The sequence below is a fragment of the Sabethes cyaneus genome, chromosome 3 (assembly GCF_943734655.1).
Source record: "Sabethes cyaneus chromosome 3, idSabCyanKW18_F2, whole genome shotgun sequence".
NCBI lineage: Eukaryota > Metazoa > Arthropoda > Insecta > Diptera > Culicidae > Sabethes > Sabethes cyaneus.
Genome location: NC_071355.1, coordinates 25,654,215 through 25,674,174, shown reverse-complemented (window position 1 = coordinate 25,674,174; position 19,960 = coordinate 25,654,215). Strand labels below are relative to the sequence as shown.

At 43.0% G+C, this 19,960-nt stretch overlaps 1 protein-coding gene across 1 annotated transcript in view; it reads left to right on the top strand.

Moving 5' to 3' along the window:
• The first annotated feature begins 5,582 nt into the window (after positions 1 to 5,582).
• Positions 5,583 to 19,960, top strand: part of LOC128741505 (myogenesis-regulating glycosidase) — a 41,843-nt gene continuing 27,465 nt past the window's right edge. The window contains exon 1 of the mRNA XM_053837375.1: positions 5,583 to 5,663. The gene's annotated coding sequence lies outside the window, so the exon portion shown is untranslated. The remainder of the gene's footprint in view (positions 5,664 to 19,960) is intronic.

The following is a 19,960-nucleotide window of genomic DNA, read 5'->3' as shown; positions in this document are numbered from 1 at the left end:
ACTGTCGTCCCAATTCTTCGGTCAAAACTGGACGAAGGTGGGTTGGGAAGAACAGTCTGAAGATGTTTTACTATCTCTATCTTTCGGCTGCTTGCTTCCACTGGCGTCAATCGTACAAGCTGCTCTTACTCAAATCATGTTCAAAAAGTGTCAATCAAATTATTACCAAAACGTGCGTGGATTTTAAAACGACGATTTTTTTATTGTAGTAAGGCAGTCCGACTTCGATGTCATCATTTACACGTGGCATGACGATATAATTTAGCCAGTGCGGATATTTGAACGCTCATTTACGTTATTCCATTGTGATCGGAGTTCCATAACAACAAATCACGTGGCGACGATGTAGGGTAAGACGGGGTAAGAAGGCCCGGCGGGGTAAGACGGACCACATCGATTTCGAATAGAAATCCTTAAAAATTTTGCAATTATGCTACCGTACCTTCTTTGTTAACGTATTTAAATACTTTCGAAACACCCTATGCCGCTCGGCCACACGAAACGTCAAAATTAGAATCAAAACAAATTTTTCGCTCGTCGCGACTTTGCGTGATCTAATTTTAGCAGCAACAAATTTAAGGGATTTTTGCAAAATAATGCAGTATTTCGCCGTTTGTCCGTATCGCTGACGTTTGTGAAACGATTCCTGTTTTGTGTGTGTCGAAAAAGGTATGTAAAATAGCACGGCTTGGGTGAAAAATGCAAAATGGTGAAAATTGTAGGGGTAGACGGGTCATTTTTCACGGGGTAAAAGGGCCATAATGTAGTGCTAATAACGCTTGAAGGTTTTCCTGTGCGATGTTTGTTTTTGTTTGTGCAGATGCCTCGAAATTATATTAGAACAACATCGCGAATGCAGTGGACGGTGGTTCAGATGAATCAACCCAAATTAGCCATAAATAAAGGTATATCCATCAGGACAGCATCCACCACATTTGGAATTCCTAGGACAACCCTTCGACGGCAGATAAAAGGACGTAGCGATACGCCAACCATGAGGCTTGGATCCAAATTCCCGGTTTTTAATGCTATTCAGGAAGAGGAACTTGTTCAGCATTTGCTGCAGCTGGAGGAGCGGTTCTATGGACTCAGTATGCGTGACGTCAAAGAACTGGCATTTGAGTTGGTTGAGCGGAACAACTTACCTCATCCTTTTAATAGGGCCTTGCGAATGGCGGGACAGGACTGGTTAAATTTTTACTGCGCAATCCGAAGATTTCGTTCCGGAAGCCCGAAGCCACGTCAGCTGCCAGAGCTCGTGATTTCAGCAAACCATCTGTTACAAAATATTTCGATCTTTTGAAAACCATCATGCAACATACACGGTTTGAACCGACAAGAATATACAATGCCGATAAAACAGCTGTCTGTACGGTAAATATTGCTTCCCTTGCAATCAAAAGTTTTAGTGACCCACGTTCAAATTTTCTTTAAGGTATCACCTAAGAAGAGGAGAATGGCGGCCCTGAAGGGAAAAAACCAGGTTGGATCAATAACATCTGCGGAAAGAGATGAAACAGTCAGCGGTTCTGTGTATCAGCTGTGAGTCAGCAGCCGGACATCATCTTCCTCCATTCCTGATTTTTCCGAGGATAGCGCAGAAGAAAGGAGAAGGAGCCCCCGTAGGTACAGAGTTTTCATGTAATCCCAGCGGTTACATGACAGTCGAGCTTTTCAATATTTGGTTTGACCATTTTTTGAAGTATACTCGTCCGTCGGAAGACTCTCCTGTGCTATTAATAATAGATGGGCATTCTTCGCACACGAAGAATTTGATGTTCTCTGAAAAGGATCGGGCAAACCACGTGACTGTTGTAGTACTGCCACCACATTGCAGCCATAAACTGCAACCTTTAGATGTTGCATTTATGGCTCCATTCTTAACTTTTTGTGCTGATGCGGTTGAGAAGTTTATATGGAACAACCCTGGACACACTGTTGGGCAATACGACATTGCCGAACTGTTGTGTCAGGCTTTCACCAAAGTAGCTTCAACAGAAACTGCCAGAAGCGGATTTTATAAGACTGGAATTGTTCCATTTGATCCGAAAATTTGACGAGGAATATGCACCGTCACATATCACCGATCAGGATGTCGACTTAGGGCCCAAGAGTACACCCGAACCAATAATTATCCCTGAGCCGGAGATTATGCCGTCTGACCCGCAGCCTTCGACGTCAAAGCAAGCCAACAAGAATTTATTGGAATCTCAGTTCGATAATTGCAGTTCACTAGATGGGTTGTTTAAAGTGTCGCCTTCCTGCGTCAAACCGCTACCTAAACTGAAAGGTCCTCGTATCTCGAAGAGAAAGCGTGTGGCTGAGAAATCAACTGAAATAACTTCTGATGAATACATGGCAGATTTGAAAAAAGCTAGAGCATCAAAAGAGATCCAAAATATTAAGAAAGCCCGCAAACCCAGGCCAAGGAAATCTAAAGGTTTGAAGACATCACCGATGGAAGAAGACACACTATGTGATAAATGTGGCGAAGTTTTTTTTAGATTCCAATGATAGGACTGGATGGATGTCCTGCTTCGAGTGCGGAAAATGGTTCCATGATTTTTGTTTCGAGTCGAATGAAGCGAAATATTACGAATGTTCGTAAAATAATTTTTCATTATTCTTCTATTAATATTCTTTGTTATTATGAAGTGTATGCATATTCTTTTTTAAATAATTTCATTCGTAAAAACAAGAGAAAATAAGAGTTAAATAACATTTACCTTTGTTATCTAAATAAACCGAATAAAACTATTAGCTAAATTAGTTTTTCTTTTGTAAAAGCTAATTTTATGCTATTTTATGAAAAATCTTTAAAAAACTTGTTCCAGTTGAGTAAATACTATTAAAAGTTATTTTTGCAACTCTAAAAACGCATAAAAATTGACACGATTCGTCTAACTCCATCATGGTCCGTCTTACCCCTTTGATGGTCCTTTTTACCCCACCTAAAAATTAATGAGTGATATTTTGACGGTTCAATACACAAAACAAATAATTGTATATTTTTTATGGTAGGTAAATAAATACTTATTAAAGTGTGTTACAAGAAAAAGCGAACTTTCGTACGCATTTTGAGCTAGCAACTTAATTGCTTAGGGGGGCCGTCTTACCCCGTCTTCCCCTACCCCCCTTCCATTGATCTAATTATCATCTGCAGCTAACTGGAACAAATGTGAATGAAATGTGATGAAACAGTTGCCCCCCATCATTGCTTTATTCGACCTCCTCTCCATTACCGTATTCCCACACCTCATCCTTGTCGTAACTTACAAGGTTTTGGGCAATGCTGAGACCGACTTCTTTTAACTCTCAAAACTTCTCAATTGGATGAAGTTCCAGCGAGTTCTTATGATGCGTTTTAAGACCAAAATTGGTCATGCAAACCGCAGTAAGAATGCAATAAAACTCACATTGTTACTTAGGTGCTATATCAAGAACTACTGGCTAAATTTGTCCTCCTTTTTTCTTACCACCTCAGGAATGGCCAACCTTGATGTGGGAAAGTAAAACTTCGGCCCCGGCAACTACTTTGTGTTCGCCTTGATGTAAGCCAAGTAACAATTCTATAGCAACTTGATTTCACTAGAATTTCATAAAGGTTTTGTTGCGGTATTAATCGCAATTTGTGCAGTGGGAACTTTGTACGGGGGCTCAGATTGTTCGACTGCAAGTGTTTGTAGAGTCCATAGTAGGCCCGATTTGCGCTGATAATACGCCACGGTTGGTATTGTTGTCCTTTGTTGCCAGTGAGCCGTCGATTACCACGGTACTGCCCAAGCGGGCCCTGTCACGCTCGGTCCCGCCCACCAGTATTCGTTTTAGACGTATTTATCTTCAACCCAATCTTCTCTGCTTCGCGTTTTAGTCTGGTGTACTGATCTTCCACAGCCTCAAACGTTCTGCCGGCAGCATCCACATCGTCAGCAATCAGATAAATTGACTGGATTTATTGAAAATCTTGCCCCGCATTTCGATCGCCGCTAGTCTTATAACACCTTCAAGCGCAATGTTGAATAGCAGGCAGGAAATACCATCTGCTTGTCGAAGTCTCCTGCGAGATTCGAATGGGTCCAACAATCCACCCGAGATTCTCACGCAGCACTGGATTCCTTCCATCGTAGTCATAATAAGTCTAGTCTAGTAAGCTTACCCGAAAAGCCGTTTTCGTCCAAAATTTTCCATAGATTTTGTCGGTTTACACTATCATATGCGGCTTTGAAATCGATGAACAGGTGATGCGTGGGGATTCGGAATTCGCGGTACTTCTGGAGGACCTACGGCAGGGTGAAGATTTGGTCCGTGACTGACCCTCCATGGCTATTGGCGATAGTCGATGGAAGATGAGTCGGGACAGCACTTTGTGATTCAGGATAGTAATCGCTTTTCACAACCCAGCTTATCGCCTTTCTTGTAGATAGACCAAATAACCAAAACTTGCCAAACTGCCCAGTACTACGACCCGTTGAAGGGTACTGTCCTATAAGCCAAAAGGCATCCCAAGAAGGATAATAGAGAAGCCTACTCCGTTGAACGTTTCAAGAAAACGTAGTCTGCAGCATTGTGAAAAACTTCAGTGAACGTTGCGCAAAACCTCATGAAGGGCAGCGTTAGAAAAGTCAGTGCATTCTTCAGAAATAAGCAGTAAATTGTGTATTTCATATGAATCATTTTCATATGTACAACGAACCCTACTTATGAATTTGTTCGAAAATAAACAGTTTACTACTAAAAATTGGTATCCACTTTATCAAATGAATAGTCATTAATATAGCGCGTAATTGTAATTAAGGTTTAGACTAAACTGTTCCACGAGTCATACAAGATAAAAATAATCCCGCAGATAAAACACATTTTCTGTAGATGCATAACAGGTCGCGTTGCACTGACCCAGCTTATGCGCATTAAAGAGTTATTTAACAGACCGAGAAATAGAGATGACACACGTGCTGCGTTTCAAAGTGGCGGTTGAAATTGTAGACGACACTGGCTGAGCTACATACCTACCTGTGCATATGTATCTATCTAGCTAGCTAGGTATATCTTGAAGCACTGGTGGTGGTTGCGAGTTAAGAAGACTGCCGATTGTATGCCAATCGTAATTCCTTATCTCCGGACTTAGACAGGTATCGATGAACGGCAAGATACTCCGGGGGAGTAGTTGCGAAAAGTCACGTTATCATCAAGAAAGTCTCGAAAGAGATGATATTTTACTCCTATAAATTTTCAACTAAGGTTAAAAAATATACCTAAAATAATTGTAGTGAAGTTTTGAATTATTTCCTACCTTTTAAATGTCAACATAATTAAATCTTAAAAAATCTTCTGCACTGCTGGATGGATCAGAGTTGCCATTGCTTTGCTCTGTGGGTACTGGTATTAGGACGCAGTCTCAAGTGTGGCAGAAAAAAAAAACGGAATCACTTGCGCGTTGTCTCAGTCGTAAGTATTAATCGACTTCGACGGTTGCCCACTGATTGTGGCTTGGCTGAGATAACCCACCAACCTCTCGGGAAGGTAAGTTCCCGTGCGCGTTCGATTGCGTTCAGTACTGTCTCTAACGGCCGGCCGGTGCAGTGCATATCGTTCTCCTCGGAAAAGCGCGAAAGCAATTTTTGGGATACAAAGGTGTGCTGTCGAAGGATTCAAATTAATGGACTGTGAGTGCTGCTTCTGGTTTTGAGATAAATATTGTAGACATTGCCGATTTTTTTTCCAATTGATGAAAATTCGATGCAAAATCTTATGTCATTACATGGGGGAGTAAAAAATATCATGGATTACTTAGTAAATATCAGCATGGTTGATAATCAGTGACACAGGACAGTGAAAATGGTGATAAAAATGGTGATCTTTCAAAATTTAAACAGTTTATTCTCAGTTCCAATCGGTTAGTGTAAGTATTATTAAAGTAGTTGAAAAAGCTTTGCCAAGAATTTATCGCAGGATCTGCAGATAGGAATTTGTGTGGACAAAGCTGCACGAGCCGTCAAGTGAACCAAATAGCATAGGTTTCACAAAAATAGCACCTTTTTACATGGTATAGATCTTTGCGCGGGGTTTCGCTGCGATCCGGTAGTTGACTCTGGTGGTCTTGTTTAAGGTAAACGAATCATGAACACGTTAGATTGACGGTTCTACTTAGCAGGTATCGTTCGTTGAAGTTGGAATATTTTTAAACCAAATTCTATAGCTTCTATACCTGTAATTCATTGCGATAAAGGCGAGCCTTTGGTTCACACGTAACTTATGGCGGTTTTGCTTGAACTCTAAAATCTAAAACGTCAATATTGTTTTTTTGGAATGCGTAATAACGTTGTCGGAGTTACCAATGCTTGTAAATATTCAATAGCGCATTTGATTTTGTCCAACCAAACTGAGCCCAGTTAGCAACAGATAATCGGCAGCAGCAGTGCATGATTTGGAAACAAATCAAATTTGCTGTAACCAAGTTTAAGAGTACTTCAGTGGCAGCGACTCTCTGTCTGCTAGGTTAGACTGATACGAATTTTTTTTAATAGAACACGCGGGTAGCTATAATCTTAAACCTCGTCCATTAGCACTTAGTTGTATTGGACAAGGAGAGAATGGAGTTAATCATGTTTTTCCAATTTATACTTACTTTGTCAGGTAAAAGCATTGTAAGTTATCATATGTTTTCGGGAAAATATGCTTAGTTCGAATCATACATTTGCCCAAATTCTAGGTATTTAATTTACTTTATGAACAAACTGTTTAGTGAGGTTTGAGTTTTTATTTTCAGTGCCTTGATAGAATCCCAAGTTTTCTGGGTAAAAGTACTCCGTTCATTCTGTTTTGTTTTTCATGTTTTATTTTGTTTTTTATTTATTACAAAAAATCCAACTGACTGCTTGTGTTAATGAATAAAATAATTCTGGCTTCTATTGAAAACATTAACTATAGTCGCTCTCGAATGAACCATGAACCGGTACATTGAAGTCAAATAACTCAAACACTTCATTGAAACGTTGGCACATAATTCTGACAGGTTCATGAGCTCCAAATTGGCGGTTCCGCGGCTCTAGGTACAGAAAATTCCTTTGACGTAACTGCCTAACAGGCGCATATATGTTAAACTGCTCCACTAGCGAGGACAGTCCACGTGATTGGATAGAAGCTTCGCAGCGAAAACAGCGACAAATTGCCGTCGTCTCAACTCCAAAAACTGAATACCAAAAAGTCGGCAGCGATTTTTGTATGATGGCAGGTTCAGTGGGTCACTCCAAGGCAAATAAGGAAGCGCGTAGCAGATAAATTTCTTCTGTACCGTTTCTATTCTGTAGTACCAGTTGGCGTGAAATGGGCATCAAACAACGGAATTAGTTTCTAGGATCGATCTCACAAGAGAACAATAGAGCGATTTAAGACAGAGAGGATCACGAAATTTTGAAAATAAATTTTAGCTGGCGGTTAGCTCTTGAGATGATACTTTCATAGTGGTTCCTGAATGTTAACTCGTTGTCTAGCTGCACTTCCAGGTCTTTGACACATTACACACGGTGGAGGCAGTTGCCCGAAATAGTGTAGTTATGTTCGATTGGCGCACGCTTCCGGTGAAACGAAATTATGTTGCACTTGTCTATACTTAATGTTAGACAGTTCACACCAGTTCACAAAAGCATTCAGGTATTCCTGTAGTTCCACGCAGTCGCTTTGGCACGTGATAACTTTAAAGATTTTTGTATCGTCAGCGTAAAACAACCGACAGTCATGCGGAAGCAAAAGCGCGACATCGTTTATGAAATTCGAGAAAAGAAGCGGGCCCAGGTTGCTGCCTTGTGGAACTCCAGATCGATTGGAGAAGCAGTTTGAAACAGTAGAGCCTACTTTGACACATAAACTTCGTTTCGTTAAGTAAAATCTAACCCAGCAGATGGCGTCTGTAGATTTGTGGTCTACCTACATGGTCGAAAGCAGCTTCAGGTCTAGATAGATAGCATCGGTTTGCAGGAAAGAGACCAAGCTTTGCATACAGCGGGAAACAAACTGCATCAAATTTGTGGTTTCCGATTTTTTTGGAAAAAATCCATGCTACCATCCATCAATGTTGAATTTACAGCAAGCAAACAAAACGCCATTAACAATTATCTCGAAAATTTTTGAGCAAGCGCACAAGCCCGTGATCCCGCGATAATTAGTTATGTCGCGTTTATCGCCTTTTTTATATATTAGAAAAAGATTAGAAAATTTCCATCGATCAGGGAATTTGCGTTGCTGCATCGACATATTCAAAAGCTTGGCGATAGGAGAACTAAGTGCATCGTTTCAAATTATCTTGGATTGGCGAAGATTATGATTTGACAGAGTGCCTCTGAAGGCTTCATATGTCGGCTGTACAAATAACGATTGTAGCTACGGTACTGGTAGCTTGCAATATTAAACTGAATCTTGTAGTACGGAGAGCGATGGTAACGGAACTTCCGTAGTGCGGCTAAATGCGTGCGTAGGCGTGCATTCGACCACGCTGGCTTCCGTGGCGGTGCACGAACAGGAACTATCCGATTGATGACGGTTTCAATAATACTGCTGAAACGGCATACAGCATCGTCAATACTGGGGGAGGCTTCAACATCAGACAACGCAGCGCTGAGTGCTAGATAGTCAGCCCGACGAAAATTCAATCTTAAATTTTGAGACGGTTGATCTTACAGTACTGGTAGAGGAAGATTTAACGACTCAGCTATATCAGGATGAATAGCTTCAAGGTCAACCAGCGGCTCATGCGAAACAGATGCGGCACAGTTGGGTACAGCTAGATCATTCGCAAGAATGAGATCCAGCATGCGACCGTTCAAATTCAATATGGTATTGATTTGAGTCAACCCATGCAGGTTAGAACCGTCTGACAAGGAACAGCAGCTGACAGGCATTTGTGAGCGCATCGTATGTCCACTACGACTAAACCATCATCTGAAATTACCCAGTTCAAACCAGATTGGATGTAGTCGCCGAACAGTAATGCTAATGTGCGTGGATACACACGTTACAACACAGATCCGAATGAGTCAATATGCTGTTGAATAAGCTGAGAGTCAGATTTTCGGTCGGGGGGCAAATATATGGCACCCACACTGACAACAGCTCACGACGTTTTTATAACCACCCACAACTGTTCGAGAGTGTTATAGATAGTGGCTGGATTTCGAAAAACGATAACCGTGGATTAAATTCAATTTTTTTAGGTGAGAGCACAATTTGCGATTCTGAGAGTCACTTAGGTGATTCCGCTCAGTTGGGTGACTGTACAAATCAAATGGTAACCGTAAGGTGAGGACCCGTGACAGAAATGAGGTGAGTGAGGTGACTGTGAGAATAGGGCCCCGGTTTACCTCAAAGAAGCCGTCCACTGGAGCCGGAGCCGTTACGGAATCAAGTGCGCCCCGAATCGATTCTGCACACTCGCAATGAAAATCTCGGACTATGAATCTCGGAGTTGCCTGAATTGTGAAATTATTTAAATCCACGGTATGTCATTTCATAAAACGATTTGGAGTACGTCTGATCATTGTTAGGAAAACCAGTAGTGGTAGAAGAGCAAACGCATCTGATCCCAAACTCATTCAAAAGTGATAGCACATATCATAGGAAATCCAAAATTAATATCGAAAGACGCTGCGAAACTGGCTGTGGTTTCGGAATCTGAGAAGTTTCATAATGCTAATTTTGCTAACCTCCCTGCCGCAGTCGAGCCTATGCTGCCAGCGCTCAACAGTCGTCCCGGTCCTGCGTGCGGGTGTAGAGTACGGGACTTCCAAAATCCCAGATCAGGCAAGTGCGAAATTGCCAACAGCTATTTCTCCGTTGATTTCGATTCGCTGTTGCAGGATATTCAACCGACGCAGCTTGATGCATTACCTACAACCGAGACACCCAGCGACGATACCGGCCGTATCTGGATGTATTACCAGAATGTACGATGACTTAGGACGAAAGTCGACGACGTTTTTCTTGCTACTCTTGATTGCAATTACATGTTGACAGAAACTGGCCTTGACGACTGCATGCTGTCAAACCAACTATTTGGGACAAGTTACAATGTTTTTCGGTGTGATCGCAGTCCATTCAACAGCAATAGACGTCGGTTTGGTGGAGTTTTAATCGCGGTATCACAAAAACATATTTGCAACCAGATTGAAACAGTGAACGGTAGGCATCTGGAGCAGATATGTGTTGCTACCACTATACGGGGTATGAAAATTCTACTTTGCACGCTTTATATTCCACGTGAGAAAAGTCATGATTCTGCTGTGTTGGGTGAGCATAAAGCAACGGTCAACGAGTTATGTAACGATAAATTCAACCTGTTGCTGGTATGCGGAGACTATAACCAGCCTCGTATAGCATGGAATAATGGCGTTCGCCATGATACGACTGTTTTACCTAGTGGTGTTTTGATCGATGGTATGGACTTCGCTAACCTAAAACAGGTAAACATGGTTCGTAATCATCTCGGTCGAACTTTAGACTTGGCTTTCTGCACGGAAGCTGCTAGTGTATGCGTCCATAATGCTGCTGTCCACTATTGCTAGTGGATCTTCACCATTCGGCACTCATACTGGAGACATCTGCTCCAGCTCTCGTTAATCCACCGTCAAGCATTCTAGGGCTCTGAACTATCGCAAGATCGATTTTACGGCACTTTCCACGTACATTTCCGATCTTGACTGGGAATCATTCGCCCTTCTTGAAGTTGATAATATGGTAAATCATTTTTGTGCAATCCTGACTAACTGGTTTCGATCGAACGTTCCACTGTGTAATATACCGGCCTCTCCCCTATGGAGCACACAGCGACTCCGCTTGTTAAAGCGCAGGAAAAATTCTACTCAGTGTTTATTACGTCGTACAAGCACGGTCGAAACGAAACGAGCCTTTCGTAGTAGCAGCGAAGCATACCGGAAACATAACGCCATGCTGTATAAATTATATGTTCTCCGTGTACAAACGAATCTTCGGCATAACCCCCGCTGTTTCTGGAGCTTTGTAAACGCTAAGCGTAAGTGTAGGGATACACCGTCTAATGTGTGCCTGGACGACTTAAGCGCACACTTTTCAGCAGATGCCTGTGAGCTGTTTGCCCATTACTTTGCTTCGGTATTCAACACCTCGACTTGTTCCTCATCCGATGCTCGTGAAATGGTACTCCAGGCCGCAAAAAAACTAAAACAGTTGTTCTCACCAGGACCAGATGGTATTCCATCAGCTGTATACTGCCGCTGTATCGATGCTTTAGCCAAACCACTCTGCTTGATTTATAACAAATCTTTCGCTCAGCGTGTATTCCCTAGTGCATGGAAAACATCATTTATGATCCCCGTGTTCAAAACCGGTGATAAGCGCAATGTAAGAAACTACCGAGGTATAACAAACCTTTCGGCCGGATCCAAGCTCTTTGAGATCATTGTGGGGAATGTTTTCTCTATTCAAATTAAAAACTATATTTCTCCGGAACAACATGGATTTATGCCCGGCCGCTCAGTTACCACCAGTTCACATCGACTTGCATTATACACCTCGAAAACAAAGCCCAAGTTGACGTCAAATACACCGATCTCAAAGCTACTTTCGATCGAATTGATCATGTAATCCTGTTGTGTAAATTAAAACGCGTGAGAGTATCTGATGATATGACCCGTTGGCTGCAATCTTATCTGGTCGGTAGAACACTTCGTATACGATTGGATATGCATACATCGGAACCATTCGTCAATGCATCCGGTGTACCGCAGGGTAGCAACTTGGGCCCGCTACTATTTATTCTCTATATCAATGACATTGTACTCATGCTTGACTCAGGTTGCAAGTTAGCATACGCGGATGATTTGAAGATGTTTTACGAAGTTCGTTCACCTGATGATTGCAGGCACCTACAAGAACTTGTGGATAGCTTCGTTAATTGGTGCAGACGTAATCGACTTACGATTAGTATTCCAAAATGTGTCGTCAAGACGTACAACCGCAATCGTTTCCCTATTATATTTGACTATAGAATCGATGGTGTTGTACTACAAAGGGTAGACCAAGTAAGCGATCTTGGCGTGGTTTTGGATCAAAAATTGTCATTCGATCAGCATCGATCTGCGATAGTCGCCAAAGCGAATCGGCGGCTAGGATTTATATCTAAGCTCTCTAGAGACTTCACGGAGCGTTATTGCCTAAAATCGCTGTATTGTGCACTAGTTCGACCAATCCTCGAAAATGCTTCTTTGATTTGGTATCCTTATCATCTATCTTGGACTCTACGGCTAGAACGTGTACAAAAACGGTTTATTCGTCTCGCTCTCAGGAACCTGCCATGGAACGACCCCGTAAATCTGCCGCCGTATGGCGATCGCTGCCGGTTGTTGAACTTGGATACGCTTGAAACACGACACAAGATTCAACAAGCAACTTTTGTAGCAAAATTACTCAAGGGAGAACTCGATGCCTCATGGCTGCTATCGTCATTGAATTTTCGAGCACAGCAGAGACCTACGAGGTCAACAGCGTTACTACAGCACAGCTTTCATCGCACCTCCTATGGGCTAAATGAGCCGATCACATCCATGGTCCGCACTTTCAGCATGGCTGAAGAATTGTTTGAGTTCAGTGAACCAGCACGCATTTTTAACAATAGACTAAAAAGATGTTCTGTTTTTAGTTTTAATCCTGCTTAATTAAGTTCATTAAAGCCACTAGGCTGGATGGAAAAAAGATTAATAAATAAATAAATAAATAAATAAATAAATTTTACAGAACATGAATGTGGAGGCAAAGTAATGCGGAAGGAAGTTCTATGAGAACTTTGTTTTCTATGAGGAAGTTCTATGTGTCGTTATGGATGATGAAATGTACCGCAAGGCCGTTTTCGGACTAATTCCCGCACAAGAAATTCTTAACTTCTTCGATCGACAGAGCTCGATCACTATTCCTGGCGGCGCGGCGAGGGATCCTTAAGGAAAACAGATTCCATCGCGCTGACGTCCGGCATCCACGCGACGTGGATGGTCCACCGTAACTTCACGACCCTTACCAGGATCTCTAATCCGCCTTCAAAATTCTCTTCTGCATTCAAAGTCTGTGAGCGTTGTAGGAAATCTTCATTGGATTGGACAGCACCAATATGCAATGTGGTTCTAAACCTTAAAGTAGATCCTTGATAAATTTTGAGAATTCAATTTACACACGGCGCGTTCTGTCTGTAGACTTCAAGGCAGCGTATGATCCTGACAGGCGAAATGAGATATGGTCGATAATGCTTGATAATGGTTTCCCAATAAAACAAAATTGACCTTAAGCAGCTGAAGCTAACCCTTCAATTCAGCAAATACAAGCTAAATCGATAAAATTTTAGGTAATGCTGCAGCGAGCTAAAAATGTGTGTGGAGTTATTTTTGTATGGTTACATGCCCACATTACCATGTGTTTTCACTAATAATTATTTATTGTGAGCAAACTCACTGAAGAAAACCAATCAGACCCAAAAAAGCTTTGTTATAAAGTAACGGGTGACAACTAAAATTTTGGAACTTTTTTCTCAAGCTGTCAAAAAAAAAGACAAAGATACTTGAAGAAGATCTGAGTTATCGAAATTGTAGATACATCGTCCATTGTTGAAAAAAAATTAGTGTACATTTGAAAACGGTCCGTAATCGGCTGTTCGACGAAGCTTTCGTTTGATGTCGGAACAGGAGCGTTGTACGGCCGTTACGTACTCTTTGCGAATGTATCTCTTGATTCTACCAATAACTTACTTACTTAGGTGGCTTGCCGTCCTAAGACAAAGCCTGTTGAACAAAATTTCTCCATGTAACTCGGTTGAGGGCTACCGCTCTCCAATTCCTCGGACACCGAGTACTCTCCGCCAGATCTCGCTCCACCTGGTCTAACCATCTTGCTCGCTGCGCTCCTGGTCGTCTTGTTCCTACCGGATTTGAGGCGAACACCATCTTTGCAGGGTAGTTGTCCGGCATTCTTGCAACATGCCCTGCCCATCGCATCCGTCCAGCTTTAGCCACCTTCTGGATACTGGGTTTGCCATAGAGCTGTGCGAGTTCATGGTTCATCCTCCGCCTCCATACTCCGTTCTCCTGTACGCCGCCGAAGATCGTTCTTAGCACTCGTCGTTCGAAAACTCCGAGCACTCGCAGGTCCTCCTCGAGCATTGTCCATGTTTCATGCCCGTAGAGAACAACCGGTCTAATAAGCGTCTTGTACAGGGTGCACTTTGTACGGGGACTTAGTCTGCTCGACCGCAATTGCTTGTGGAGCCCATAGTAAGCACGACTTCCGCTGATAATACGCCTCCGAATCTCACGGCTGGTATCATTGTCCGCCGTTACCAGTGAGCCAAGGTAGACAAATTCATCGACTACCTCAAACTCATCGCCGTCGATCAATATACTACTGCCCAAGCGGTGTCGTTCGGCCTCGGTTCCGCTGGCCAGCATGTACTTTGTTTTAGACGTATTTACCTTTAACCCAATCTTTTCTGCTTCGCGCTTTAGTCTGGTGTACTGTTCAGCCACCGCCACAGATGTTCTGCCGATAATATCCATGTCATCGGCAAAGCAGACGAATTGACTAGATTTGTTGAATATCGTGCCCCGCGTGTTGATATCCGCTCGGTTCATAACACCTTGTAGCGCTATGTTGAACAGCAGGCATGAAAGACCATCACCTTGACGAAGCCCTCTGTGTGATTCGAATGAACTTGACAATCCACCCGAAATCCGAACACAGCACTGCATACCATCCATCGTAGATTTAATCAGTTTGATGAGCTTCCTGGGGAAGCTGTTTTCGTCCATGATTTTCCATAGCTCTTTCCGGTCGATGGTATCATATGCGGCTTTGAAGTCAACGAATAAATGATGCGTGGGAACTCTGTATTCACGGCCCTTTTGGAGGATTTGCCGCAGTGTAAATATTTGATCCGTTGTAGACCGACCTTCGACGAAGCCGGCTTGATAAGTTCCCACAAATCTATTCGCAATTGGTGATAGACGGCGGAAAATGATTTGGGACAGCACTTTATAAGCGGCATTGAGAACGGTGATCGCTCGATAGTTCTCACAGTCCAACTTGTCGCCCTTTTTGTAGATCGGGCAGATAACCCCATCTTTCCACTCCTCCGGTAGCTGTTCCGTATCCCAAATTCTAACAATTAGTCGGTGTAGACAAACGGCCAGCTTTTCTGGTCCCATTTTAATAAGCTCCGCTCCGATGCCATCTTTTCCAGCTGACTTGTTGTTCTTTAGCTGCATGATGGCCTCCTTAACTTCGCCTATCGTTGGGGCTGGCACCTCTTCCCCGTTTGCTGCACCGTCGAAATCGCTTTCCCCGCCGCCATGGTTTTCCGCCTGGGCGCCATTCAGGTGTTCGTCGAAGTGCTGCTTCCACCTATCCGTCACCTCACGATCGTCCGTCAGAATACTGCCAGTTTTATCCCGACACATTTCGGCTCGCGGCACAAAGCCTTTGCGGGATCCGTTCAGTTTCTGGTAGAACTTCCGCGTTTCCTGAGAACGATGCAGCCGCTCCAACTCCGCATATTCCTGCTCTTCCAGGTTGCGCTTTTTCTCCCGAAAGATTTGGTTTCGCTGCATCTTCTTCTGTTTGTGTCTTTCCACGTTCTGACGTGTGGCACTACGCATCTTGGCCGCCCGCGCAGCGTTCTCCTCATCCATCACCCTCCTACATTCATCGTCAAACCAATCGTTCCGCTGATTCCGGGCCACATGCCCGATGGAGCTCTCCGCTACACTGCTGATGGCTGTTTTGATAGTGTTCCAACAGTCCTCGAGAGGGGCTTCGTCCAGCTCGTCCTCTTCCGGCAGTGCAGCTTCGAGTGAATGCGCGTAGTTTGCGGCGACGTCTGGCTGCTTCAGCCGCGCGAGATCTAACCGAGGCTGGCGTCGGTACCGAATGTTGTTCACAACGGAGAGTCTTGGGCGCATCTTAACCATCACTAGGTAGTGGTCCGAGTCAACGTTAGCGCTTCGATAGGATCTGACGTCGATAATGTCTGAGAAGTGCCGACTGTCGATCAAAACGTGGTCGATCTGTGATTCTGTCTGATTTGGTGATCTCCAGGTGTACTTATGGTGGATTCTGTGCTGGAAAAAGGTACTACGTACGGCCATATTCTTGGAGGCGGCAAAGTCGATAAGTCTTAGGCCCATTTCATTGGTTCGCTTGTGTGCACTGAACCTTCCAATCACCGGTTTGTATTCCTCCTCCTGGCCGACCTGAGCATTGAAATCCCCGATGACGATCTTGATATCATGTTTTGGGCAGCGGTCGTATTCACTCTCCAACTGCGCGTAGAATTCATCCTTGTCGTCATCGGTACTTCTGAGGTGAGGGCTGTGCACGTTGATGATGCTTATGTTGAAGAATCGGCCCTTGATTCTCAACCTGCACATTCGAGGATTGATTGGCCACCACCCAATCACCCGTTTCCGCATCTCGCCCATCACTATGAAAGCTGTACCCAGCTCGTGTGTGTTGCCGCAGCTCTGGTAGATGGTATGTCCATCTCTGAACGTACGTACCGTTGAGCTCTTCCAGCACACCTCCTGCAGCGCTACGACGTCGAACTTGCGGCTCTTCAATACGTCGGAGAGCACTCGAGTGCTCCCTTGGAAGTTGAGAGATCGGCAGTTCCACGTCCCGAGTTTCCAATCCATAGTCCTTTTTCGTCGCGTGGGTCTATTCCGATTGTTCCAGTAAGAATATATTTGTTCTTCGTTCCATGCTTTAATATTTTTCGTGGTGACGGCTTGCAAAGCCTGCTACACCAACCCCCTGTTTCGCCGGAGGGCCAACGAAGCTCGAAAGAGCCCTCCTTTCCTGTCAGCATACGACCTTGGCTTCCACCGGGGTTGGTTACCCGATCTCCACCAAAGTTGCTCGTATCCCGGCTGGTACCACGAGGCGGTAGGAATAGGAGTTGCTGAATAAGAGGCTATGAACCACTGTAGGGTCTATTTTATGCCTACACGTGCACAAGGCACCGACGGTACGCATTATTCAGCCGTTTACCAGCCGATTCTACCAATAAACTGTTTGCAATTCATGGCTCTACGGTTATTTTTGTACACCAAGGAACTCAAAATCCCGAAGAAATCATCGATTGGGTGCACTGTAGGGATCGGAAAACTATCATTAATTACTTGTTAATTAATTGTTTTCACACCATTTTTAGCAAAACTGGGCAAGCATAAACAAAACAAAAAATATAAACAAAAAGAGGGGAGGGAGAGCTAACACATGCATACTCTCATTTCTCTCGGAGCTCGTTTGTTTTTGAGCATAAGGGCCGCGAAAAAAATCCAAAATTTTGTTGCCACTCGTTATTTTTGTATTGTTACATGCCCACATTATCATGTGTTTCCACTAATAAATATTTATTGTGAGCAAACTCACTGCAGAAACCCAATCAGATACAAAAAACCTTTATTATATAGTACTAGTTGACCCGACAAACTTCGTATTGCCACAAATCAAACTGTGCTGTACATAAATCATGAATCTCGGATGATCTTTGTCACAATCTCAAGTTTTGCATGTTTCTAAGGAGTTCAACCTTAGATGATTCATTTTGGCAGTTATGTAGCTATGAATTCATTCCAGGTAAACAATAAGCATCACCAATGCTATTCAAATGCAAGCCAATAAGCATTTAAGTCGCCTTAAATGCTACTTAAATGCTATTTTGGCAAAATATACAGCTACTTTACTGCTAACCTTGTTATAGTGCTGACAGTGCTAATTTGCAGCTAATTACCGACACGAAGAATTTGAATAGAATTTTGGATGCCATTTGTACCATTTCACGGAAAACTTTTTCGTGGAAAGTACCATTTCGCAGGGGTGACCCTCTCCTAACTCGCTGTCTCTCGTTCGGACCCAACTGAAGGAAAGTAATAGAGGTCAGTAGACCTAGGAAAACAAATAAACCTAGACAGTGGTAATTTCTGCGGGGAGGTTGCTTCCGACGGCGGGTCGCCGGCAACACTCGCGGCCGTCTCGCCCTGTACGATCTAGTGTTACTATAGATAGTTTTTGTGGTCGACGTCTTTGTGGAGTCTCGAATTTTTCGAGTTCGATTAGTTTTTGATATACGCAAAAATTTCTGTTTTATTTGTGTGAGAGTCCTTATCGCCCTACCACAGGGGTGAGCGGTCTCTAACCATCATAAAATAAATGCCATGCCAAATTTGGTTCCATTTGCATGATTAGTTTTCGAGTTATGAGAATATTTATATTTAATTTGTATGGGAGCCCCCCTGTTAAAGGGGAGAGGGGTCATAATTCCCTTCCTAATGAGGGGAGGGGTTCCCAGGGGGGGGGTGAGTTCCATTCACCATAGAAAAAGTTCTTGCCTCCAAAAACATCCACATGCCATATTTGGTTCCAATTGCTTGATTAGTTCTCTAGTTATGAAGGAATTTGTGTTTCATTTGTATAAGAGCCCCCCCCCTTTTATGGGGGAGGGGTCTCTAACTGTCATAAGAACCTTCGGCCCCAGAAATCCCTAGGTACATGCAAATTTTCATTTCAGAATATGAAGTTTTTTATTAAACCAAAGCACCTTTTTCCTTCTTATATATTCGTTTTACTTATACAATTAATCGTATTCGTTGTTTTTTTGGTGATTTCGTTCATAAATAGCAATAAAAACCAAATTATTTTCAGACATACATAACATACAATTGGAATACGTTGCTTGAACATTTAATTTTAAACAAAGTTTTCTACCAAGAATTACCAAGTACAGTTATTATCTTTTACGTACCTACAATAGCGATCAGGTATGGTTTACCTTCTTGCTTTTGTGGAATAAGATTTTTCAATTATTTGATTAGCTGCTAGAAAAGGGTTTAGTAATTTATCTAAAGTTAATGAAATGAAACAAATGAAGAAATATTCTCAATTGAACTTCATTTTAGAAATTACAGTTTGAAGTCCACTTACGTTAAGTTTATTTCGCATCGTCTTTTAATTTATTTTTATCGTACCCACGAAAGCAACAATCGGCGTGTGTTCAACACCCCCCAAAAGCGCGGAATGCGGCAAAGGATTACCGTCCGTGGACTGTACCGTGCACTAATCGCTTTCCAATCGTTGACTAAACCGATAAAAATGGAACGGATGGATTTACTAAACGATATCAGCGACTATAAAGAGATTAGCGGATTTTCTTTCTCGTTTGTTTCGGGGAAATGTTCGTGTTAAGGTGAAGTCTGTCCGGCACGGCACTGCTTACGACGAGTCCGGCACAGAGCGATAGCAACGGCCAGGTATCGAGCGGTGTAGGTGTGGGAATGTTTTCGATATCGTGAATTTATCAGTTCCGTTACGAAGCGGTTGGTCAGCTGATTTTGTTATTCTAGGAAGGTTTGCTGAAGTCAGTTCTGTTTGGTTGATGAGACACAAGTTATCAACGGTGTTTCAGATAACTGTTATTTTTTATTAAATATTATGATAACTCCAAAATTAGTCTTTGGTCGCCCAGTTTTTGATTTTTATGTCAAATGGGTTAAAATGCATGACAATCTAATGTTTTTTTGGGACTTCGTTCCTCAGACGGTTCACTTAGGACTTAATCCAATCGTGTAAAGAACTTATTTTCACAATACAAACGAGAATGCAATTTTCAACCAACGGCCATTACGCACGTGCTTCATTGACGCAAGGTAAGCAAAATATGCATTCTCTTGGTTGCATGCACCAGTACCTAATGTGCATTTCTATCGTGCTTCGTCCATTTAGTCACCATGCAGTGGTTTGCATGACACTTAGGGAGATGCCACATCGCATGGGCAAATTAGTATTCCAATTCCGTCCGTCCCAGGGAGGGCTACCTTGGCCGGAGCTGCCGCTGCCCAACATTGATTGCTCGTCGATCGTCCAGAGCGCACTGAACGATCTCGCTGAATACGAACGGCAA